This window comes from Mirounga angustirostris, unplaced genomic scaffold (genome assembly GCF_029215605.1).
Source record: "Mirounga angustirostris isolate CCGP_5_RB_7025 unplaced genomic scaffold, mMirAng1.0.hap1 SCAF_3, whole genome shotgun sequence".
NCBI classification, from domain to species: Eukaryota; Metazoa; Chordata; class Mammalia; order Carnivora; family Phocidae; genus Mirounga; species Mirounga angustirostris.
The window spans coordinates 50,751,249-50,777,742 of NW_026991711.1; the positions used below are offsets into that span (position 1 = coordinate 50,751,249).

General features: G+C 43.8%; 1 protein-coding gene across 1 annotated transcript in view; it reads right to left on the reverse strand.

The window, feature by feature from the left end:
* Window positions 1-26,494, reverse strand: part of OLFM4 (olfactomedin 4) — a 73,363-nt gene that overhangs the window by 12,818 nt on the left and 34,051 nt on the right. The window contains exon 2 of the mRNA XM_064585769.1: window positions 3,659-3,811. The gene's annotated coding sequence lies outside the window, so the exon portion shown is untranslated. The remainder of the gene's footprint in view (window positions 1-3,658; window positions 3,812-26,494) is intronic.

Below are 26,494 nucleotides of genomic sequence, written 5' to 3' on the forward strand. Positions count from 1 at the left end.
AATGGGCAATTCTGAGAACATCTAGCTCTCCCAGAAGTGCAACATCAGCAGAAACAGCCTGACTTGCCCAGAGATGTGCAGCAAGAATATGGGTGTAGCCCTAAGGGGACACCTCCCTGTGTCAACATCTTTACCACAAGCTCCTCATCACTACAAGTTTGAGCTTTAAAAGACTCGTCTATGCTTGCCTTCCAACCACCAACCTAACATTCAGAATTTCCTTTTTTGTTTGTTTGTTTGTGATGCACATACTACTTCATTGGTGGGTTCTAAGAATCAAAGTTTGTTTAGGGGTTCACTGTGGGGTACTTGTCATTGTTCCGCACAGTAAATGTAGTCTTGTAATAGATAGGGGTGCAGTGCAGCTGGCTATTAGACTAAAGAATCTGGCTCATGCTTCTGCCTCAAAACCTGTGATCATTATTATGGCCAGATTATTTGAAATAAATAAATGTACTCTGCAACATAACTGTTACTTTAATATATTTAACAAGATTAGTTGAGCTTGAATTGACAGTGAAGACATATGAAATACTTTGGAGCTGGATCCACCTAAACTCAAATCCGCCTTCAGTACTTAGGAGGCAAATCACTTAATTTCTCTAAGCCTTAGTCCCCTCATATAAACTGGGGGTAATGATATCAAGCTTACAAGATTATTGGAAAGACTAGAGATAATGCATATTAAGTGCCTCACTTAGGGGCTCCTGGCTGGCTTAGTGAGTAGAGCATGTGACTTTTGATCTCGGGGTTGTAAGTTCGAGCCCCACGTCGGGTATAGAGATTACTTAAAAATAATAAAATCTTAAAAAAAAAAAAAGTGCCTCACTTACTGGATGTCTATAAACTGCCTGCAATTATTAGAGAAACAGTGATTTCAGGGTTTTTTTTCAACCTGACCTTTTAATTTATTATATTTCACTGCACAAAACATTGTTTAATCAATGTTGTTTGTTTAGAAGTTGCCTGAATGTCTCCCCGACTGCCTCAACCTTCTCGTGCATGAGGATCTATTAGCAAATGTGTCCTATTAAATAACTTGCCCCAAAGACCGCAGAAAGAAAATCCTGAGCTGCCTTTTGTGTCGTCCTCTCTTGAGTGTGGTCACAAGAGGACATATCATAAACAACAGAAAAGTATAAAATGCTTTCAGCATCTTATGCAGAGGCAGCTCCCTGTCTTCCCTGTGTACTGACAGATAATGAATCAATGCAAAGCAGTCCAAACCCTCTTCTGGCAGCCTGTCCAATCAGGCATCCCCCCCAGGCCTCCAGATAAACGGTGATTTCCAAGACAACTTAGGGACAGCTATAATCATTCACCTGAAAATTCAAAAGCCCTCAGCTGAAGAGATAACTCTGGACTGAAGGCATGCCTGACTTCCCGCATCTCTTCTTGGAGGCTGATAACAGCATGGCCGGGAGAAAAGGAACTGGGATGATTCTGAAGACCCAAATTCCTGCCCTGGCTCACTCAGCCAAGAGAGGAATGACCTGTCCATTGATGTCTCTTGACCTTTATGAACCTCCATTTTTCCATCCCTAAGATGGGAAGAACACTGGCCTATCTGCCTTAAAGAGTCGCTTGAGAGTAGAACAGACCCAGAGGCATTTAGAAAAGCACAAAAGGAAGCTGTTCTTGCTGTTGTTATTATCATCTGTCACGCAGAATTTTTTTTTTTTTTTTTTTTTTATTTATTTGAGAGAGAGAATGAGACAGAGAGCATGAGAGAGGGGAGGGTCAGAGGGAGAAGCAGACTCCCCACTGAGCAGGGAGCCCGATGCGAGACTTGATCCCGGGACTCCAGGATCATGACCTGAGCCGAAGGCAGTCGCTTAACCGACTGAGCCACCCAGGCGCCCTGTCACGCAGAATTTATGATGCAAATCTCAACGGGCAGGTCAATTCCTTTCTTTGGCCTCAATCGCAGATTTCTTGAGGAACAGCTACTCATGCTTTCAGAACTAAAAGTTCTCCCACCTACTCCACACTTTCTCCCTGCCAATTATTAGCAAGGCAGATGCCACCTGCCCTCTTTACAGAATTGGAATGAAATGTCCCGCACTCTCCACCCTGGCAAGCTGCACACTTCCCCAAAACAGCATGGGGTTTCAAAATGCCCTTCACACTCCTGCCAGCAAAGAAAGCATGCAAATCAGTTGCTTCCACTATTTCAAAGCAAATGACTCTAACTGAAAAGATCTTTACTTAGGATTTTCCTCCACTTGTTATGTTTTCATGCATAACTTCTTATCTGTACTTGATTATGCTGGAATAAGGCTATGAATATTAATGGTTGGAATTTATAATTTAGCGCTGTGCCTTTTCTGCTGATTAATTCAAGGACATTTTATTTCTTAAGAAGCTAGGTTCCTAGTGTAGTCAAACACATTTTCCTGGACATTCATTTAAACATAGAATATTTATCTACCAATTCAGATTGAAAGCAGGGTCTCAGCCTCATCATAATTTTTGTCTTAAAGGATAACTGTGCTGGATGTTGAGGTAGCTAAGTTTAAATTTCTCAGGAAAACTTATTTGGAATCTTGTAGGAAAGCCAGAGCTCCTTGTAGATTAATGGAGCTGTAGTAAATAATGCATAATGTGATTATAGCCTAGCTTGGACTTCACCTGTGCAGAAAATAGGAGCCTTTCTAATTGATTTTTAACTTGGCTAAAAATGGAGAAGGGGTCAAAACTGGAATGCCAGGTCACATTGCTCCAGCGGGCTAGAAAGGCAAACCTTGTGGGATGACTTCCTCTGGCTGGAGAAAAGCCTGAATCAGGGGGTTGGAAGCGGGGTCTTTACCAAGGCGGCAGGACCTATTAGAATTGATTCAAATTCCCAGCAAAGCCTTCCGTTTCGGTCTAATGCTAGACATGTCTAATGTAATGTTCCTGCTGAGACAACAGAGGATAACACACAAGAGAGAGAATGAGAGAGAGACACACAGAGACAGAGAGAGTTAGAGGGAGAGACAGAGGGAGGGAGGTGGGGGAGGGAGAGAAGAAAGTAAACTGGAAAAAGAAAATCAGAGGAAGAGAAAGGAAAAGAGGGAGAAAGACAGGAAGAGGACAAGCTTCCAAGAGGGGAAGAGGAGAAGGAAGAGGCAAAGAAGGAGGTGGGGCTTTCCAAAAGTAAGGAAAGATTAATAAAAAAAAAAAAAATAGGAAGGAAAGGGAGAAAGATTAGAAGGGATGGACAAGGGAAGGGGGGGTGAACAGGAATAGGAAGGAAAAGTGAAGGAGAAGGAAGAGAGAACAGAGGAGAGAGGAGAGGAAAGACAAGGCAAAGCTGGAAGAAAGAGGAGGAAGAAGACCAAAAGGAGAAGAAACAACAGAACCAAAACCAAATAAAAATTGCAGGGTTGGGTTTAGCAGGGGGAAGCTCAGGGCTTCCTTCCAATCACACGTACACAGTATTGAAGTGAGTTTATCCGTGGCATGCACCATCTCTATCCCATTTTCTTCCCATGCCCTCATTTTTCCTGCTATAAAGAGCTCCACAGGTGTACTGTAAAAACAAATGCTAATATCTCCACAGGATGCAAGCATGGTGGCTTTGACACAACGAAGGTTGCTTATCAAATCCTGAATAAAAAGGGGTGGTTTGTTCCTATCAAGATTTGGTTGGAAAAGGAAGAAAAGCAATGCTTACTTTAGAAAGCTCTTTCTCGAACTTCTGGGAGAGAATGTGAGCCGTGACTTCCAAGTGTTCCACTCTCTGCACAGGAAAGGTGGTGTCCGGGAGGATGACAGAGCACTGGCAGGTACCGTGGTCATCCTCGAATCCAGTGAAATTGGAAAGCGACTGAAATAAAAATAAGTTCAACATCAGTAATAAGCTGGGAAATTAGCTTTTTGGTAACTGGAGTGACAGAAATTGGCCTGTCAAGAGTGCTCAGAGGCAAGCAAGTGGAGTCCAATACATAAATGAATAGAATCAGCCTGGGTGATGCAGTCGGTTAAGCGCCTGCCTCTTGATTTCGGCTCAGGTCCTGATCGCAGGGTCCTGATCTCAGGGTCGTGAGATCGAGCCCCGCTGGGCTCATGCTCAGTGGGGAGTCTGCTTGAGATTCTCTCTCTCCCTCTCCCTTTGCCCCTCTCCCCACTCACACTCACTCTCTAAAATAAATAAATCTTGAATGAATGAATGAATGAATGAATGAATGAAGCGGATCAGAGACACAAGCTAAAACTGCCATGTTTCCCAGACAGTGATTACACTCAGTTCAGCCACATCTCCACCAGCCAGGCCAAACCATTGTCAGACACCTTTACCTAAAGGAAGATTCTCCTTTCTTGAGGAGGCTTCAGGGAAATTATTACTGTTCCCATGTAAGGAAAGGGAAAGAAAGAAGTGATGGGCATCCTAAGTTTGAATTCCAATTCTACCACTTCTCTATAAGCCTTGCTTTCCTCACCTGTCTAATAGAGATAACCCACTTCAGAGGGTCATCCCCAAGAGTAACTACGTAATGTAAACCAAGTCCCTGGCATGTGGTCGGTGGTCAGTAGATGTCACTTTCCCTTTTCTTCCATGCACTCATTTTCTTTACCCCAACCCCAACCCAATGCCTTCCAAAGGATGGAACGGGAAAACCATCATGGGTATGGGTTACAGGGAAAAAACACAGTGCAAATTCACATCCTCTCTTCGCCCAGGAAATTGTATAATTAACATTCTTCAAAATGGAAACAAACCAGCCATTTTTAAAAGACGGAATAATGTAGGAGTTTGAAGGTTTTGTGCAAAAAAGAATTTTTTTTAAGTTTTCCAGCTTACCACTTGCAGAAAAGTCATTTTAAAATATTTGATGTTTCTTTAAGATATTCAGGCTCACACTTTGGTGCCACTGCATATTTTAAAATGACAGGTTTGAAAGATCCTGTTTTTCCTTCGTCCCCTTTGAACTTCCCCAAGGGGATCCCAGCACAATTAACATTTTTTTATTACTACTGTTGCCTTCCAGAGGAACTCTTGGCAGCCAACTGGCTGAGCTTTACAATGATCTCATCTGATGGTCAGCCCAAAGCTCACCTGTGGAACATCAGACTGAAATGTCTCTGAAACTACCAAGGGCAGAGCAATGGCTTACAGAATTTGCAGATACAGGCCACACCTCTCAAAGTTTAGGAGGTCAACTGGCCGCAGCTGAGATTGTGTGCTCTGTGCACTTAGTATCTATCAACCTCCATGATTTCCAAACAAGCTGGACCTAGATGCTTCTATAATCAAGATGTATTCTGGCAGTGACCTCTGGACCAATTAATTCAGGCTTTTTTGCAACTAAATTGCTTGTCAATTTAACCTAATCTTCTTTAAGATGAGCAAACACATACACACACACAATGTTTATATATATAGATGCCAGATAAATTCTTGACATTGGTCTCAATTTTCTTTGCCAATCACATCCCACACCTGGGGAGTAAGGAGGAGAGACGAGCAGGTTTATGCTGAACACAGGGGCTGGGAAGGGGTTAAGGTAAGGGTCTTTGCCAGGGATGAAGAAGGCCTGGACAAGCTACACCAGAAGTCTCTCAGAGAGACCAGCTTCCCTTGGAACCAGGTTTATCACTCCCACCGAAGCTAGAAAGACTCCCTCCCATTCAAGCACGCCAAGGCTTGTACAGGAGGACCAATGTATTGTGGACTTTTAAAAAAAAACAGCTTATTATAACAACTGTCTACCCTCAAAAAATATCTTGCATTGTATTTTGACAAGGGGAGGTTAATTAGCTGCATAAGACAGGGTTGAACCATACTGAGAGTTCACTGAAAAGCTCTGTCAAATCAGAAAATAGTGGAGATCATCAACTAGATGATGATCTACTAGACAATCAACTAGAAACCACCAGCTAACAACTTTTAGTCCTGAAGTTCACCTGAAAGGCAGGCAAATAATTATGAACCTGCTGACAGCCATTCCACTGTCTTCTACTGAACATCTCTGTCCCAGCACCGTGGACTCCCCAGCTTCCAACCTGCTTATCATCAGCCCAGCGTGCACAGCTGACATCAAAATGGTCCATAAGTTTGATCAGTGTCTCCCATTAGAGATATTTCTGCTCCTCATATTCAAAGACAATGAAGCTAATGGTGATGGGTCTCTCTCTTTGCAGTGAATGTTTAAACTCTATGTGAGTGTAACAAGAGGAATGGGAGACACAGACATGTGCTTGTCCCCTTGGCCTTTGAGAGGGTCTGCAATCTCCCTTGTGAGGGACAAATAGGATCCTCAGTACCTTACAAGACACCTCACACTGATGGGGTCTCACACAGCATGTGTTCAATTAACATTTACTGGTGTCTACAGCTTGCCAGGCTGTGGTGTTAGGGAGACAAATAAGACCCAATTCCTGCCCAGTGAATCAGGCCCATTGTCATGAGAGAGGTTTCGTGTCCTTTTTTTTCAACAAACCCAAGCCCCTTAGCCTGATGACAAAAGCACACGACTCCATGTTCCGACTCTGCCAGTCACTGTGTGGAACAAAGCATGGCGCCTTCTCTTGTCTGTGAATTGAGGACCCTGAGAGCGGCTCCTTCTTTGGAGGGAGCCACCCAAGGCACGTGGAGTGCTCAGAGCACTAGAGCTGAAGGTGTGACTCACATTTGTGATTTAAGGTTGCAATTGGCTCTAATTAGCAGCCAGGTCTAAGTGCCTGTAAAGATTCAAGGCATAAAATAATGGTACTCAACATTTTCAAAGTACAGAAAATGATACGTTTGGAACTTGCTCAATGACAGTTATAAAGGGGTTTTCCACCACTTTCCAAAGAGCTCATCAAGCTGACAGCCAGCCCTAGGAAATTGGGTTTATAGTAGAAGTGACACCTAGCCTGCTATAAAAAAGAAGTCTGGGTAGTGATACTGACTCACCAGAGGGAGATAAGTAAACCAGGAAGGAAATTAAAACCTCTAAGTGCAATTTAACTACCATTCCTTATCTACTTTAAAACAGTTATCTTTTTTATCAGACAACAGGCATATTGGATTTCTCTGTTTCTTGACCTATACTTTATTTTCTGTTATTTTAACTGATCATCTTACCCAAATTCTGGTTTCTGATTGGTGATGAAGCTTCAAAATAAATTATTTATTGTTAACCTCTTTCTTCAATGTTAACCAGTTCTAATTGTCCCCAGAAGTTACTTAGTATCATGGAATAAAATAATGCATCTGATTTATGACTACAAAGACTATCAGCATATTTATGATTCCCAAAACCATTCTCCTCTTAAAAATAAGTTTCATCTATACTCCCCCAAAATATAGAAAGCTGCCTAGGGAGAGATGGGGAAGAGGATGGGCAGACTAAGTCTGAGTTACATAATCTGCTGGCTTAGTGACTTTAAGCCAATGACGTCATCTCTCTAAGCCTCTGTTTCCACATCTCTAAATGGGACCATTAATTTTACCAACCTCTGAGCGTTAAATAAGATAACACATATTATGTACTTAAGCGAGCCCTGTCATTTATTAGGCACTCAATGAACATTGTTGTGGCAGTTTCTATCTGGGCCCTATCCAAACCATTCGTTAATCAACAAGTTTCCATTGCCTACATTGGCAAAATGGAAACTACAGAAAAGCCTTCCCCCCCCCCTTTTCCCAATGGCCCTTCCATTCAGATGGGAGCATGTAAGCAGCAACCTGACCTGTGAATAAAGATCACAGAAGCACACAGGGACAGCCTCTGGAAGAGTTAAGACTCCTCCACCCCAAGGCACACTATAGCAAGGAAAGCCTGGGTTTTACAGAGCAGGGCTCCTACAGAGAGGCCCAGAGCCCACATGGGCAGAGCTGGAGTGAGGATATGCTTCCTGACCCGTAGTGTCTCATATCCTCCTTGCTCTTCTCAGCTCCTCAAAGGAGATACAAAGAGGACTCAGCTCCCAAGGAACAAGGCTCAGGACGCGGCCTAGTAATGTGGCCTAAGAGTTCTCATCTGGGATAGAACCTGGACATCTCGATTTTTAGAGTCCCCCTCCCACCCTCGCCTCCTACCCCGAATCCAAAGTACAGCCAAGTTTGAGAACCTCTTTCAAGTTTCGATTCTTTCCCTAAAGCCTCCAGTGGAAGAACCAAGATGTCGTCTCCCTTGCAAACAATTTAATTATTTTATCCAGGTTTTAATTCATTTCTGGGGTGCCTACAGTTAACAAAGGGAGCTGTAACTCTTCTAGAGCGCTCCCCAAAAAGCGAGAGGAAGGGAATGAACAGAGCGCTCAGACTGTGGGGCCTTCTCACCTGAGTCACGGAGCCAGGGCTGGGACCAAAGCTGTTGTTGGAGCTGGAGCCAGGGATGAAGCTGGAGCTCAACACAGGGTCAGGGAAAGAGCTGGAGGGGGTGCTGAGGATCAGGGCCTCCAAATCCCCTGTGGCCTGGCCAAGGAGGCACGGAAGGGCGAGGAGGCAGAGGAGGCCTGATGTCATCTTGTGCTCTCAGCCCAAGCCACTGGCTTCTGCCCAGAGCCCAGGCGCTTCTTATAGCGCCCAGTGGGGATTTCCCCACATCCAGTCTGTGGGAAGAGGAAGCCACCAGGGAGCCTGTGACCACCCCAGAAGGGCCAGGACACCCAGGAACCTTGTCACCGAGGCCTACCCTGCTAGCTCTTCTTTGATCGTGATATCTCCTGCCAAATATTAACTCAAAGGCGTTTTGTGACGCCCAGTATCTGGTTCCCAACTTGTTACTTCCTTGAAAGAGATGGGTTCAAAGCAATCTTTGTGGTGAAACAGAGCTTGGAGGTCCCAGGAGGGAAAAGCAAGCCTCAGTCCCTCGCCCAGAAGCCGTTTCCAGTTGTTCCCCTGGCCCCCACCCCCACCACCCATCTTACTGAATGACGCTTTCCAGAGAAAGTTAGGGAACTTGGTTTAGAGGCTGTGGATCTCCCCAGGGGGACTCCCTCTCTAGCTGCTACTCCCCAGGTTGTCTCTGACTGCCCCCTTACAGAGTCTGCTTCTGGACAATTTTTTCCCAACAACCTCCCACTGAGGGAGAGACCAGCAGTGTTTTCACCCTGGATGCTCAGTGAGGGCTCCACACTACTGAGCACTTACCACGGTGAGCTCGATGAATGAGAAAGAATCCAAACAGGAGGCTGCCCAGACCGGTCAAGGGGGTGCGTGGTGAGCAGTTTCTCCAGAAAGCTCTATCTGACTGACCTCCATTGGTCCAGACCTTCTTGTGAGCTGGTCAAGGCATGTTCATCATGAAACTGAGAAAGAGGGATGCATCTTGAGGCCCCATTTGGAAAATCTGCCTTCTTCCTTGTAAAGTAAAAAAGTGTGGGCCTGAATATTAAAAACCAGCTTTCTGGGGCGCCTGGGTGGCTCAGTTCGTTAAGCGTCTGCCTTCGGCTCGGGTCGTGATCCCAGGATCCTGGGATTGAGCCCTGCATCAGGCTCCCTGATCTGCGGGAAGCCTGCTTCTCCCTCTCCCACTCCCCCTGCTTGTGTTCCCTCTCTCACTGTGTCTCTGTCAAATAAATGAAATCTTTAAAAAAAAATAAAATAAAATAAAAACCAGCGTTCTCACTCATTAGTTTGTGGCCTTAGGCAAATCACTTAGCCCCTCTAGTGTTGTAACAATCCCTAACTTGTTAGAATTAAATGAAATATTATATGAAGTTGCTTCTAAGTTTTGAAACACTATACAAATGTCAGATTTTATGTTTTTTGGTTTTATCTTTAATTTCCTAAAAGCTGGCTTGGTATGTAAGATTATTGGGTTCACAGCAGGGAAGGAAGGCCCCTGCCCCACTTCCTTCCCCACCCTGCCACAGGAATGCTTTGGAAAACCTGCCCTGAAGGGTTCTTTCACCACATAAAGTCTCAGATTTTAATGTGAAAAACAGAGCCTTAAACCCTTCTAGAGGGGAGGGGGGTGGGAGGATGGGTTAGCCTGGTGATGGGCATTGAGGAGGGCACATTCTGCATGGAGCACCGGGTGTTATGCACAAACAATGAATCATGGAACACTACATCTAAAACTAATGATGCAATGTATGGGGATAATGTAAGAATAAAAAAATTTAAAAAATAAAAAATAAAAAAATAAAAACACTTAAAACTAAAAAAAAATATATGAATGAATGAACAAACAACCGAATGAATGAATGAATGAATGAATCAATGAATCAATGAAGAGTGAGGGAGGGAGGATAGGAGAAAAGGGGAAATGAAGTCTCTCTCTTTGTGGTGCACCCAAGGCCACTGGGGCCGCATCCCTCATCCAGGGCCCCACATTGCCCCTTGCCTCAGGGGGCTGAGCAGATGTCCCACCTAAGTCAGTCTCCCCAACTTTAGGATCCAGCCAACCAGGCTGCCATTGCAGCCTCCCCATTGAAACCCATCACTTGAGCGACACTTGAGTCACACAGGATGACTTCACAAGCCACTCTTACACCCATATTCATGTGGATGTGGTGATCAGAGGCAGTTCGAGTAGAACCAGGAAGCATAGGAACATCTTCCAAAGCTTTCTGGAAACGCTTCTCCCTACATTATCTGCTCCAAAGGCAATCTGGGGTGGAGACTGAGGTCCTGGGCAGGGAATCCATGGCCAGCTGTTAGTGGGTAGGAAGAGTATTTTGTAACCCTGGACTCTCATATTCTGCCCTATATAGAGTTATCAGATTTAACAAATAAAGATACAGGACACCCAGTCCAATTTGAATTTCGGATAAATAATGAATAATTTTTAATACAAGTATATCGCATGTCATATTTGGGGTATACTTATACTAAAATAACTGGATGTTGTTTACTTAACTTTCAGATTGAATCGGATGTCCTATATTTTATCTGGAACCCTACTATTGAAGGCTGCTCACTCCACCTGGACAGAGCCTCCTGGGGCAGGATATGAGCTGCCAAGGTCACTGGTCCCTATGGGAAGCAATTCAGCCTCGGCCTCTTTGCATCAATGTTCTAGCCATTAGCTGCCCAGTCCAAAACAGGAGAAGCATAGGCCATGTGTGAGAATGAACACTGGCATGCCAAATGCATTATCTTGAGACTGAAGGCTATGACTATGGTTATAAGGAGGAGAGTTTCCCTCTCCCTGCCGTCACATTTCCCCTCTTCCTCCAGATCCCCACCACAGCAAAGGGCAAAATCTCTTCTCATTTGCCAGTAGCTTCTGTCTGTGGCTATAATGAGCTTTCCTTTTCCCTTTTATCAACGAGCATGTCAGTGCCCTTGCCAGGAAGAAAAAGAAAAAAAAAAAAACCCTCATTAACAATAATAGTCTGTAGTCATGACTACCTTTAGGGGCTTCTATGACCAATCCTTTAGGAGACCTCTTTCCAAAGGGGTTACATTCGTACAGGAATGAGGCAGCACTTTTCCCAAACACAAATGTGCCCCAGCCAGAAAAGAACCCCCCACCCCCCGCACAGTGCTCTTAAGCTGCTTTGTTCCTGTGTGCCTCCAGTTCTCAGAATAAAACTTTAATCTATTTGGTAGCCTCAAATGCACAAAAGACTTGGTGATGGCTCAATAATGAGATTATTATTAATAATAGTCTGATCAGTTCCTCTGCAAATATCTTTGTCCTAAGAAAAAAACAAGCTTCCTGGTTATTTGACAGCCTCAAAGACTGAAGAAAATTATCAGCACTGCAAAGCAAACAGTGTATTATTTATAAAAATGTGTTCTGACACTGGGTTCTCTCTAGAGTAAGAGGTCACTGAAATTCACTTGAGTAACACCGCGTTCCGCACTGACAGCTTGAAGGAAAGTTACTGTTCATGCACTTCATTAGGGGAAATCCCTAAAGATGTCCTTCTTGAACAGTTGCAACACACAGGAAAGATGTCCATATAAATATAGCCTTAATTTAATTCCCTTGTCATTAAAAACCAATGCCAAGCATAACTGTGGTACTTTCAGAAGAGAGTGTCTTTAGAGTCTCTGTCTATAAAAAGACGAAAGAACTCATGTTTAGTCCACAGACTGATTACAGAGATTGTGTTGGGGTGACCATTTTCATGTCTGTTGACTATGTCCCCCAAAACCCTCAAATCTCTATTAGCAATGTCAGTAATCATGTGTAAAAACAATAATCAAAGGATACCAACCATGCACCCCAGAAAGAAGGTTAGCAATGTGTATTAGGCCCTCATGCACAATGTATAGTAGGCCCACTCTGGGCCAAGTATCAGGCCCTGGGAAGAGTTATGAAGTAAGAGAAAAGCATAATTTTTGCAAATGACAATGTCTAAGCCCTCTGTGGAGGCAGGCCACATCAAAGACTATTCTAGAAATAATTACAACAAATTGAGCACAAAACCAGTTACATCAATACTGAGGAATGACTAGATAGACTATGGTGACCGAATCCAAGTGGTGATAGGGAAAATCTTGCCAGGTGGTGAGCTTCTTAAGGATGGAGATGAAAGCCTTGTAGGTTTTGAACCTAAAAACCTAGCCCAGTGCTTGGCACTTGGTGGTAAATAAATATTTGCTCACTGGAAAAATATATTTAATAAATATATGAATGAATGCATGAATGAATAGGTTGATTTATTTTTTTTAATAATTGTGGGTATGGTTTTTTTTTTTAAGATTTTATTTATATGACAGAGAGAGGGAACACAAGCAGGGGGAGTGGGAGAGGGAGAAGCAGGCTTCCCGCAGAGCAGGGAGCCCGATGCGGGGCTCGATCCCAGGACTCTGGGATCATGACCTGAGCCGAAGGCAGATGCTTAACAACTGAGCCACCCAGGCGCCCCTGAATGGGTTGATTTAAAAAGAATTATGAAGGAGTGTGGCTCAGTCAGTTGAGGGTCCCACTCTTGATTTCATCTCAGGTCATGATCTCAGGATCGTGAGATCCAGCCCCACCTTGGGCTCTGTGCTGTGTGTGAAGCCTGCTTAGGATTCTGTCTCTCCCTCTCCTTCTGCCTACTCCCCCCAAAAAAAAGTTGTGAAGGAAATTCTTAAATTACTATTGGAGAAAATAATTTTGTCAATGACTCTTAAGGAAAAGAGAATGGGTTCTCAGCAAGAGAAACTGCATGAGTGGAAGAACTCAGGCAAACTCAGTTCTCTGAGGTTCACATTATGCCCATGCCTCTGCAATCTCATGTAACCAGCCCTAGCAATTCATCCTCAGGTCATAGTTCTTCATATTGTTCCTCAGCCTGACTCAAAACCCAAAATCAACATTCCAATTCCATAAGCATATTGTATATCAGGAACTAACTAGCTTTAGCCATCCCACAATGGTTTAGAAGATTCAAACCACAAATTATGGAATTTTCAACTAAAACTTTATGTATTCAATCCACAGGAAAATCATCAATGTTGACAAAATGCAGAACCAAGCTAGTAAAAAAAAATAACGTAACTAATACAACCAGTGCAAGGTTCTGTGCAAATGCTGAAAAGCACCACCAACAAAAACACATCAGGAGGTAACATATAATGTACCAACTTTTCAGTAATAAGAGAGACTTTATGCTTTTTACAAAGAAAGTTTAGACTAATGGGCCATAGGCGTGCTCAGAGTATTTCCCTCAGGGATGCTAGTGTGGAGTCAGGATATACCCACCTTCACAGGCTTATCTCTGGACTCCACAGGAGAGTCTCTGCCCAGTGGACCTAGGACCATGGACTGCTCCCTAAATTCCTCTTGCCATCTTCTGACCACTGCATTAAGGCATCTCCTCACTACACCCCCACAGCAACACCTGAGTTTGCTATTGGATATTGTAATTCACCCACCCACCATCCCTCAAAGGCCAGGTGAGTTGGTTTTCCCAACCAGAGGTGAAGATGCTTCCTTCTCTTGCTTATCTGTCCCATTGCAGACGCTTGCCTCACATCCAAGTTATGGATGTGAGGCATGACATCAGGCTTCTCCACTAGGTCTATAGTTAGTTGTACCTGTCTAGCTTCATACATATGTCACTGTGAGAAAGAGTCAAACTCTTTCTGCATTCAAGAAAAGCTGTCACCTGAAAATTCTGTATGTGACCACGGCAACCACTGCAGCATTTTCAGATTTAGTCGTATCTTTTAATTTTTGTTTGTGTGCTTGTTTCCGTTACTTCCCTGGCCTGAATCTTTTCAAACCCTATAAATGCCAAGTCCAAGCTAGGAATTCTGCACTTAGAGACAAGTCAATGTAGTGAGAAGGACAAAGAGTCCAAAATACTGAGCAAAACTATTGGATCTGCCAACTTCCTAGCTGAGTGACTTTGGACACTTAAGCACAGCAGGACATTTCAAACCTGAGCTGTCCAACATGGTAGCCACTGGCCGCAGGGGTCTGTCAAGCCATTGAAATGTGGCTAGTCTGAACCGAGATGTGTCATAAGTATAAAATACATACCGGATTTCAAAGACTTAGTATGGAAGAAAAGAATGTAAAATATCTCATTAGTAATTTTTATATGGATCACATGTTGAGGTGGTAATATTTTAGATATATTGAGTTAAATAAAACATTTTATAAAAATTAATTTCACCTGTCTCTTTTTAATTTTTCAATGTGGCTTCTAGAAAAATTTTAATTACATGGGTGGCCTACATTATACTTCTATTGCACAGTGTTGCAGAGCATCCAGCACTGTTAACTCTGATGGAGAAGCTTCTGGAGGTTACTGACACGTCAGAAGTTGTACCAACTGGCTCTTCCCACTGACAGGAGGTGGGTTACTATCATTGGATTTCAAATTTAACATTTTTTCATGAGTGTTATATGTTACAAAGATTCTCTCTGAAGAGTCTCAAAATGAAATTATAATTTTTTCTTTATCTTAAAAAGTTTATCATATGAAAGAAAGGAAAGTATTTCAGAGCTATTTGAGACAAAGTAAAGGAATCATGTTAAGGATTACCTCTACGACAGCAGTCACATGGGTTTTATTTGAGCTCAAGAGATTAAAGACCAAGGGCCCCTGGGTGGCTCAGTTGGTTAAGCGACTGCCTTCGGCTCAGGTCACGATCCTGGAGTCCCGGGATCGAGTCCCGCATCGGGCTCCCTGCTCAGCAGGGAGTCTGCCTCTCCCTCTGACCCTCCCCCTTCGACCCTCCCCCTTCTCATGTGCTCTCTCTCTCTCTCAAATAAATAAATAAAATCTTTAAAAAAAAAAAAGAGATTAAAGACCAAGATATTTCACATAAACTTCTATGTTTAGAGTTCCTTTGGGGGCAAAAGAAAGATACAGTAGTGGCAGGCCTACATCCCCCATCTCAGGGAGCTGGAGCTGGGAGGCAGTGCCCCTTTAAACCACACACCTACTCCCTAGCCGGCCATGGTCCATATCATTCACCTGGTCTCTGTCCTCTATGTGCGTGACCTAGCTAGCTTTTATAGTCCTTTTAGATATACAATTACTATTCCAAAGATTTCACATTTGAAAAACCAGCTTTTCAGAGGCCAAGAAAATTTGCTCAAAAAAACAAAGCAAAACAAACCCAAGAATGTGGCAATTTGGATATTCCATTTCCCCCGTTTGATCAGAACAGCATAATGTTAAAATGTATTACCACGGATTACATGCCATATTACTAAACTTAGATTTATGAGTTTTGGAAAACAATCAGAACACAATGAGACAAATTTTGAAACTGCTATTTAAATAGAACAAAATTTAATGAATCATAAAATGAAGCAATAGCCAAACATGTGCAGGAAATTTATGCAAATATGATCACAGAACTATCAAATAACTCAACCTCATCTATGATCATTTAAACATAATTGAAGTTGGCTGTTGGCTTGTCCATCCTGGGCCTCACTTGACACACCCTACCCAGCCCAGCCATGACTTATCAGTAAGTTGGCCCATGTGGGGCACAGGGAAAAATGAAAATGTGGGCCTCTTGTTCAAAAATGATAAAGAATTTTAAGTCATAGCAAAGCATCAAAGCAAGCATGAACCCTTCCTAAGTGTGGGCCCTGTGGGATTGCACAGGATGCATGTCCATGAAGCTGGCCATGACTATGAAAAGGGGCATCTAATCAGTTCTGGGGGAGGTTAAGTCTTCCTACAGGAGGGTTAAGTCCCAAGACAATCAATACCTGAAACATTATTTTCTAATCTCTATCATCTAAAAATGGACTTGGCAGCAGCAAGATGGAAAAGATACTCTCGGAGCTGCCAACCTGTGCCTATCAAGCAGCAATTGGCAACTCGCTGCTTGAACCTGAGAGACCTAGCAATACCGTGATGAGCGGTACAGAGCCTTCTCTGATTTCATCGTACTTTTAAGAGGTAAAAACTGGGTGGCTCAGTTGGTTAAGTGTCTGACTTCGGCTCAGGTCATGATCTCAGGGTCGTGGGATTGAGTCCCATGTCGGGCTCCCTACTCAGTGGAGAGTCTCCTTGTCCCTTTCCCTCTGCCCCAACCCCTGCTTGTGCTCTGTCTCTCTCAGATAAATGAATAAAATCTTAAAAAAAAAAAAAAAGAAAGAATTTTTCACTCCAATTGCTATATAATGACATTTTACAGTTTCAACATTCCTTATATGAAAGCTTGCTACTATACTTAGGATGATGGTGACTTTGATGTCATTGGGAAAATTAATATTTAATGGAAAGTTTTCAAGATTATTTTTTAAATAAGTAACATTTCTAAAACATTGACCTGAATCTTTTTAGTGTATTGCTTCATTACAACCCTCTTGTGATTAGACCACCTATTACCAAATACAACTAGTCTCTGCATAATCTTGAACCAGAGTCCCCCACCATTCCCTGGATCAAGCACATTGATTATGCCCTACCTGTTCTTAGTTGAGTTTTGTTTTGTATAAGTAGGTATCTATGTGTGCATGTGAATGTTTGGTGTTACTGAGTTCCCAATTGTATGAATGGAGGAAAGAATAATAATAATAATGTTTATTTAATAGGACTATTCATTTATTTACAAATCTTTAACGATCATGTCCTATGTGTCAGGCACTGTTCTAGGCGCCCAGTGTTATAGTAACAAAAATAAAAGTCCTCACTTTCATGGATCGAACAGTTTAATATCAGACAGACAATAAACAATATAAATAAGTAAAATATGTATGATGTCTGATGGTGTTAAGTACTACAGAGAAAAATACATAGGAAAGAGAAATAGGAAAAGTTCAGGGCAGGGGTTGCATGTTTAAGTAGATTGGTCAGGGAAGGCCTTTGTGGGAAGAAGACATTTGTGTAAAGGTGTAAGGGAGAAAGACATGAGGCTATCTGAAGGGAAAGAATTCCAGGGAAAAGCAAATGCAAAACCCCAGGGCAGGCATGTCACTGAATGCCACAGCAAGGAGGTATATGGCTGGCAGGGAATGAAGTGGAAGTGAGTTGGTCGTGTCAGAGGGAATGCCACACTGCACTGGGCCTCAAGACCCTTAGAAGGACGTTGGCTTCTACTCTGGATAAGCGGGAGCCATTTGAGTATAGGAGCACCATGGTCGGATGTTTATTTTAACAGGATCACTGACTACAGGTTGAGAACAGACTGTGCTGAGAAAGTTGTGGAGGCTTCTGAGGGAATCCACACAGGAGATGATGTGGTTCGGACCAGAGTCATAGCAGTGGAGGCAGTGAGACATGGTGTTAGAGATGAAAATATCCGCTGTGGGCTAAAAAAGAAAGACAGGAGTCAAGGCTGACTCTGAGGTCTCTGGTCCTAGTAAATGGAAGGATGAAGTGGGCATTAACTAGAAGGAGCACATTTAGGGTGGAAGTTCAGGGACGTTTGGGAATGCAAAGTTGGAGATTTTTTTAGACCTCCAAGTTGTGATGTTGTATAGATAACTGGATATATGAGTCTGGAAATTAAGAGGAGAGGCTCAGGTCCATGATAAATATTTAGAAATTGTTATCAATAGCAATGATACTTAAAACCATGAGACTCAGTGAATCACCAGTGGAGTGATTATAGATCACTACAGATCTGAGCTCTAGAAGGTTCTAAAGTTAAAAGTCAGGAAGCTGTGAAGGTAACAGACAGGGAGATGGAGAAGGAGCTGCCTGTGAGGTCAGAAGGAAGCCAGGCAAGTGTGACATCTTAAAATCAAATGAAGAAAGAATTTCAAGGAAAGAGTGATCACCTATGTCAAATGACTCAAAAGGGGCAAGTAAAATGAGAAGCGTGAAAATTGACAATGGGATTTAGCAACATGTGGGTCAGGGTGACCTTTTGTGAAAGCAGTTTCAACAGAGAGTTGAGCCTGAAAGCCTGTGAGGAGGTTTATAGAGTGTGAGAAGAAAGAAATTGGAGACAGTAAGTATAGACAAGGGTACCAAATAAATACAAGGACCAAATGAGATACTGTAGGTGCAAGCATAGTTTGAAAACTATAAAAACACTTTGTAAATGCTGGCTATGAATGTAGAAACCTAAACGTGTTGTGTTCTAAGAATATGGCTTTCAAAATGTCAGCCAGACTCAAGAATTTCTGTGCCCAGTTTGAGCCTTAGCACCTCAAAAGACTGTGTTCTCATTACACCTGCAATCACTAAATCCTCAAAAAATCAAAGTTCAAAGACTCCTGACGGTGATAAGCATGGTCCACTAAACTCACCTTTCCAACCTAGTTTTACAATCAGCTCACAAAGTACAGGATGAGGAAAAAGCCAGAGTATAGGCAAAAAGGAAATTACAGTTACACTTTAATAAAAGGTTCTTTGTTCTTCAAGGTTGCAGAGCCTTGGAAAGTTCCCAAAATAACCAATAAATACATCCTACTTCATTACGGTATTGAGGTACTATAAAACAAGAAATTTCCAGTAAGAGAAGTGTCCTCACCCTCTGCTATTGAGAATGCACACCCCTGATACAATTGAAAGGTGTTGCAATTGTTCAAAATGAGCATCTGTCCTGTTCCCAATTTGGGATGTCAAGTTAGTATTTTATGCCTGGAGATATGCAGAAGGTGCACAATGTGCCTGTAGGAATGGGTCCACAGGCTAAGGCAGGGTGTTCCACCCCAGTTTGCTCCATCCGTTGGGGACCCAGGCCCACAGACCACTTAGAGCCAGGCTGCCCAGCTCAGAGCACTGAGCATGAGAGGAGGAGGGGGTCACACTTGGAGCAAAGCCAGCACTTAGAGCAACATGAGCTGAGGCTGAGGGGGGAATCTATGCTCTTCTATAGATCTACCAACTCATTCACCCAACAGATGCACCAGGCAATACATTGTAGACCAGCACAGCCCAATACAGATATGATGCTAGCCACAAAGGTAAGCCTCATATGTGATTTTCAATATTCTAGTAGCCACATTAGAATAAAAAGGGAGTGCCTGGATGGCTCAGTCAGTTAAGCATCTGACTCTTGATTTTGACTCAGGTCATATCAGGATCCTGAGATCCAGCCCCACATTGGGCTCCACGTTCAGCAGGGAGTCTGCTTGAGGATTTCTCTCCCTCTCCTTCCGCCCCTCACCCCACTTACACGCACTCTCTCTCTCTCTCTCAAATAAATAAATCTCTAAAAAAAAGAATTAAAAAACAGATGAAACTAATATCAATAAAAAAAGAAATTAGTATCAATAATACATTTTATTTAACCCAGTATATCCTAAGTCTTATCAGTCCAACAAGTAATCCATATAAACAATTATGAATGAGAATGTAAAATTATTCCACATTCTTCTTTTTTGGGGGGGGGGGCAGCTGAGTCTTTAAATCCAGTGTGTATTTTATACTTCTAGCTCATCTCAATTCAGAGTAGCCACATTTCAAGTACTCAGTAGCCATCTGTGGCTAATGGCTACCAAATTGGCCAATACAGCTCTAGACACTGGGGATTCCCTTGTGAACAAATCATGTCTTGCCTTCAAGAAGATTTAAGAAGACTTCCAGAAGACTGTCAGGAGTAGACAGGACTCAGACAAAAGAGTTGGCTATCAGAATCATGCCAAAGGAGAGATAGAGGCAGCGTGTTCGCAGCTTGCAAGAAAGTAGCACCTGATCAGATCTGAGAGGGCAGGGCTGGAAAGACTACTTCAGGAAGTGAAAGTCTTAGCTGAGCCTCTCAAAAGTAAGAATCAAAGGGAGAGAGTGGTAGGATGGGGCACAGAAAATGTGGTAAAGACAGCGGAGCAGCAATTGCAAAGTCCTGGCACTAAGAGAGAATACGGCATGTCTGAGGACTTCAAGTCATTCATTACTGTCAGAACTTCGGAGTCTTAGGTGACTAAGAATGAAGCCCTCAAGGGCGCCTGGGTGGCTCAGTTGGTTAAGCGTCTGCCTTCAGCTCAGGTCATGATCCTGGAGTCCTGGGATCGAGTCCCACATCGGGCTCCCTGCTCAGCAGGGAGTCTGCTTCTCCCTCTGACCTTCTTACCTCTCGTGCTATCTCTCATTCTCTCTCACTCAAATAAATAAATAAATAAATAAATAAATAAATAAATAAATAAATAAATAAATAAAAAAGAATGAAGCCCTCAAGATAAAGAGGGAACAGATCACAAAAGGCATTGTGAGCCATAGTGAGGAGGTTGGGCTTCCTCCTGAGGGTGATGGCAGTCTTTAAAGAATTCTGAGCGGGGGTTCTTGGTCACCCCATTTTCTAGGTCCATCTACTTTAAGCCCCTCTTTTTCATTGTGGAATGGATAGCCCCTACAGGCGAGGTGAGCTGCTTAGAGTTCTCAGCGGGCTGGTGACAGAGTTGAGACCAGAACCCTGACTGTAACCCTGATCCCCCAAGATCCTTCCACTCTCCCACCAGGCAGGACACAGGAGCGTCTGAGCAGAACGGGAAATGCCAACAAACTGAGGGTTGCTGGAGGGGGGTTGGTTGGGAGCTGGGATAACTGGGTGATGGGCATTAAGGAGGGCACATGATGTAACAAGCACTGGGTGTTGTATGCAACAGATGAATCACCGAACTCTACCTCTAAAACTAATAATACACTAGATGTTAATTTACTGAATTTAAATAAAACTTAAAAAATAAAGGGAAAATGCCACAGCAGATGTGGTAACAGAACAGATCGCACCAGGAGGTGAGGCAAAGACAGTCAAGAACTAGCACCCCATGGGAGGAAAAGGGAGAAGTGTGATTGTCCAGGAGGGGAGATGGGCAGTCAGCTCTGGTTCTCTGCTCTGAGCAGAATCAGGATAAAGAGAGAAGTCCCATCTGGTGAGAAGGAAAAGTGCAAATGTTAAAATAACACTGAAGATGGACACAGCGTAAGCATCCTAGACTGGGATATTCTTACCCTCAGTGTGCCAGAAGTGTGGAAAGCTGCAGGATGGCTGTGGTGTAACTTCTAGGTATATCGCTTTTAATGTTATTTTTATATTAAAACAAACATAGGCACACTCCAGACTTGCTGTCTCACTTGCTGAATTTCTGGGAAGGGTCAGGCCTCATCCCCACCTCCACAGGTGGCCTCTAGTTACAGCCTGTGAAATGGGGAGAGCTTATTAATCCCTATCTCAGGCTCAGAGAGGTTAAGACGTTCCTCTAAAGACACCCAGGAAGTTGGTGGAGAAGCTGACTTTAGGACCCACGTCTCCTGGCTCCTTGATCCCCCAAAGTAGTACTGTACAAGGGGAGTTAACGATCCAATAGGAAGCTGGTTCAAGGCCACCGGCATCATCACATCATCATCTAGTTGTTCCACTATGTGGCTTAAAACCTTTGGGTGTGATGTGTTCATAGCTCTAGGGCCACCCTTGTAAGTGAAAACATTTCCAGAAAGGATCCAATCTTAAAATATTTTCCATTAACTACGATTGCATGAGATCGGGAATGGGATACAGAAAGACTTGATGACCAGGGGCCAGAATGAGAGCCCAAGAGGCCACACTGGGGCTCTGCGGGGCTGTGGGAAGGCACAAGGCAGGCTCTGCCCTCTCCACTTTCCTGGAAACAACCTGTGGCCATAGAGCAAACATTTACTGAGCACCTAATGCATATAAGGCACTAAGCCACATACCCTGTGGGATACACAAAGAAGTATAAGGATACACTGTCCTCTACATACTTAAAATCTAGTTGGGGAGCATATAAGGTTTCTATTGCAGCTGTAAAAAAAACTGTCACAAAATGGGTAGTTTAAAACAACACAGACTGTCCTAGAGTTCTAGAGCACATGGCACTGGGCTAAAATCAAAGGCATTGTCAGGACTGTGTTCCCTGCTGGGGTCCTTGAGAGGGACTCCATGTCCCTATCTTCTCTGGCTTCTAGAGGCCACTGCATTCCTTGGCTCATGGCCACTTCCTCCATCTTTCCCACTTCACATCCCTCTGACTCAGACGCTTTTCTTTGCCTCCCTCTTCTACTTTTAAGGACCCTTGTGATTCCACTGGGTCCATGTGGATAATCGGGATCATCTCCTTATCTCAAGGTCAGCTGATCTGCAACCTAATTCCATCTGCAACCTACTCCCCCTTTGCATGTAACATACTTATTCACAAGTTGCAGGGATTAGGACGTGGACATCTTTGGTGGGCAGTAGGGAACATTATTCTGTCAACCACAGGGAGGTTAAACATTCAGATATAAAACTAATTCTGACATAAGTAAGAGCCACATGGATCCTAAGTGCAGCCAAGTTCAGGAAGGAAAGACCACTCCCTGCAGGGACATCCGGAGAGGCTCTCCAGGTCACTGGTCGAGTGAGGTGCAGGAGACACAAGGACATGCTGGGAGATGAGGGGCTTCATCTCTGGACCCCTCACAGCTGGCCAGTGCTAGAGCGTTCTGTCCTACAGAAGCAGTGGCAGCAAAATAGCAGGAGTAGGAAAGGGCGTGCTGTGGCTGAGGATGCTGCAGAAACCATGGGATCTCTACCAAGATGCGTTCCCAGGGACAAGTCACGGAGGGCATAGATGCCCGGCCAACCAGTGTGAGGTTTTGTCCCAAAGGCACTGAACAGCAATCGAGGGCTAACTAAAAAATGCATCTGATGGTGATGTGGCGAATATGGGGATGGACAGTGATGAGGTGGGCGGGGTGGCATTTTCAACAATCCAGATGGATGGTAGAGGGAGAGAAGGAGGACAGCGAGAGGGCTGGAAAAAAGGTACAGGCACGTGGGCTTCTTGCAGGCAAATGAGAGGATTATGGGTTGTGGAAAGTGGCAGGGGATGGGGTTGAGGGAAAGAAGCCATCTTAGGAGCAAGAGTAGGAGGCATGGGCAAGCTCCCCATCAGAAAGTGGTCTGGTTGGCAGTGGAAACACAGGCTGGGGCCTGGGGAAGTGTCAGGGGTGCTCGGAGGAGGCACGGAAGGAGCTAATGTCTGTGATCAAGAGCAATGCAATAAAGAGGGGGGCGTGAGGACTTGACCTTGGGTAACATCCTATTTAGGGGTCTGGAGGAGGAAAGCAGCCACTGAGGGGGACAGAAGCAAACGAACCCTATGGGCCACCGGGCTGGAGCAGAGCTGCTCTGTGGTTTATGGCACTATGAAGATACGAACACCTTATCAGAGAGGTAATGCAGTAAACTGTTATCAGCCAGGGTGCTTATCAGCAACTAGTCTATCAAAAAACCACAGAGAACCAGGAGGGTGCTAAGAGGTTAGAACAGGTGGGCTAGGAGTGAGAGAACGTCCCAGCCTGGGGCTCTGCCAGGAAGGGAGAATTCTAGAGAGCACTCCCATGCCATGTCTCCTCAGGACAAGTCAGGAGTGCTGCCCTCACTTAGATAGGGCCTTCTGAGGGGACAGACGAGGGGCTAGAACGAGTTCTGAGGTTGCTGAGGCAGGGCCCCTTCCCGGTTTCTCCAAAGAGCCTCCAGTTTGCTGTTCTGTAATGTCAATTGGGCAACCGTGCATGTCCACAGTCTCCGGCGCAATGCGCCATGCTTGCCGGTTGCAAGGATAGATGGAAGGAGGGGACTGAGCCACTCAGAGTACTTGCCATCATGGTATTTCTCTACACAAAACTCCACTATGGTGAAGGAAGACATACCGTATCGTTCCGTTATATAAAACTCAAAATAAAAGCAAAGCTAACGTGTGGGGCTAGAGGTCAGGATGGAGGTAACCCCTGGGGCCAGGGAGTAGTGGCAGGGTTGTGGCACAAGAAAGGCTTCTGAGGGGTGGGAATACTGTTTCTTGGTCCGGGGCTGCTTACATGAGGAGGCAGAATTGGTAAAAATTCATCTAAGGTGGAGTCTTAGGACTTGTGCATTTTTCTGTATGTATATCATATAGATATGAGATAGTTTGCTTTTTAAAAATGCTATGGAGGAAGAGGGCCCTGCGCTCCTGAGTGGGAGGTCAGGAGCCCTGGGACAGGAAGAGGGAAGTGATGCCAAGGAGAGGTTGAGGAGCACAGAACAAAACCGTGGCCATCCTCCAAGGGCCACCCTTAGCTTTTCTCCAAAGGAGGGAATCTGGTTGATGGAGGAAACTCCCAACTGGGCAAGCTCTCCAGCTCACCCAATGGTCAGGGTGAGAGGCAGCTTTGCTGTTCATTGCTTGTCACACGAAGAAGGCACCATGGACTCTAAAATCAGCAGGACACCAGTCTCTGTGAGGATCAAATTTATGTGTCAACTTGGCTGGGCTATGTTGACCTGCTGCTTGGTCAAACACTAACCTGGGTGTTACTGGGAAGGTATTTTTTAGACGTGATTAACATTCGCAAAGGGTTGACTTTCGGGAAAGCAGATTATGCTCCATAATGCGAATGGGCCTCATCCAATCAGTTGAAGAAGGGCTTAAGAGCACTTTCCCCCAAAAAGAAGGAATTCTGCCTATAGAATGCAACACAGAAATTCTACCAAACTTCAGACTCAAGACTGCAACATCGGCTCTTGAATTTCCAGCCTGCTCTACAGATTTTGGCTTAGACAGCCCCCACAATCACATGAGCCAATTTATATAAATATTGGTTTTTAGAGTTCCTATTTATATTGGTTTACCCTGTTGGTCCTTTTTCTCTGGAGAACCTTGACTGAGGCAGTTTCCAATCGGCTGTTTTCCAGAATCTCAAAGCATCTTTCTCAGGCCTCCCCAGAGAGCAGACAATGTGGGGCAGCACTTTCATTTTGGGGCTACAACCTATAGTCAGAGGCTCTTCCATAAAGGAAAAGGAAGCTACAGTCAGTCCAAGCATCTAACTGCTGGCTTTGTCCTCTCTCAACTCAGCGAATGTCACCAGGCACATTCTAGCTAGTGCTGAAAAAAAGGAAGTGCTGGGAGAAAGAAATATTAAGAGAAACCAACACGTTTCCAGTTTTTCCAGCTAGGGTTACTTATAAGACTTGTTCTGGGAGTCCCCAGAAACTCCAAACAAACAAGCCACATTCCTAGAGGGATACCCAAACCCACCTCAACTCTGACCCAGTTAGATGCAGCAGAGGAACTGGGTGAAACAAACAGGAATGTTTGCAGGGCTTTAATCTTCTCCAAACACTGAAATATTGTTGAGATGTTTTATCTTCTATTGCACACGGAGGAGATTAAAAAGCCATGATAAATGGTGTGCTCTCCGGGAAAGAATGCCATATATAGGGCAATACATAATTTCCTGCTTCTGGTACCGTTCGGGATAATTGTCCTGGTAACGTGAAAACAGGAGGGATATTAATTTAAGATTAAAGCACAATTATAAGCCCTGTCATACTGTTAATTTCTTTTAAATGTTCCTCTGAATAATTCCACCTTGCAAGATGGAATAAGCACACAATTAAAAACTGCATTAAATAAATGAATAACTAATTAATGAATAAAAAGAACTCTGAAAATAAAATGGGCCATCCAAATTCTAAACAATAACTTTAACAGCAGGCCAGATCTTAATCCTTCAGATCTTTGGAGGAACTGCACTTGGGTCCAGATAGATAGCATCTCTCTCTCTAGATTTAGCTCCCAAATAGCTGTGTTCTTGGCTCACGTGTTGCCAGCAGTAGCTTTAGGTTAAGGCACTGCAGGCAATGAGGCCGCATCATTGACCAACTTGAACACTGTTCTACTCTCCAAACCTTAACACCATTGTCTTCTCTCCAGTTCCTGAAATTCTTCACCTTCCTTTGTCCTCTAGCCAGAAATTCTACCAGGGTGATTCTGCCATTGATTAGGAATTCCATTACAAAATGCAAATATTCCTGTAAAGCTTAAAGGTGGACTATTCATTAGCACATTGATATGAATCAATTTAATTAGATTGCTTTCCTCCCAACACCTAATTGAAGCCAACCTCTTGAGGGAGCCGAATGAAGGAGAGAGGAATGGTCATTTTGCAGCAAAGGGTAATAGTAGGCTGAGAAAGGTAGAAATGGTGCAGGAGCATCCTGAGAGCCCAAGGAAGTGAGAGAGTAAGACTCCCTAAGAAGCCTCTAGGACACATCCACAAGGGAATTAAGACTTTAAGGATGAGCCATAAGGATGAGGAAGAAAGGGAGGGCGCTATCAATTAAGATTGCCTTCTGTGTGCCAAATGAAGGTTACTGTGATTATATACATTTTACCAACTTAGGAAACTGAGACTCCTAAAAACTTAGTAATAATGAAGACCACATAGTAAGGTGGTAAATGGGAGAGAAGAAATTAAAACCTCTGTCCATCTGACTCCA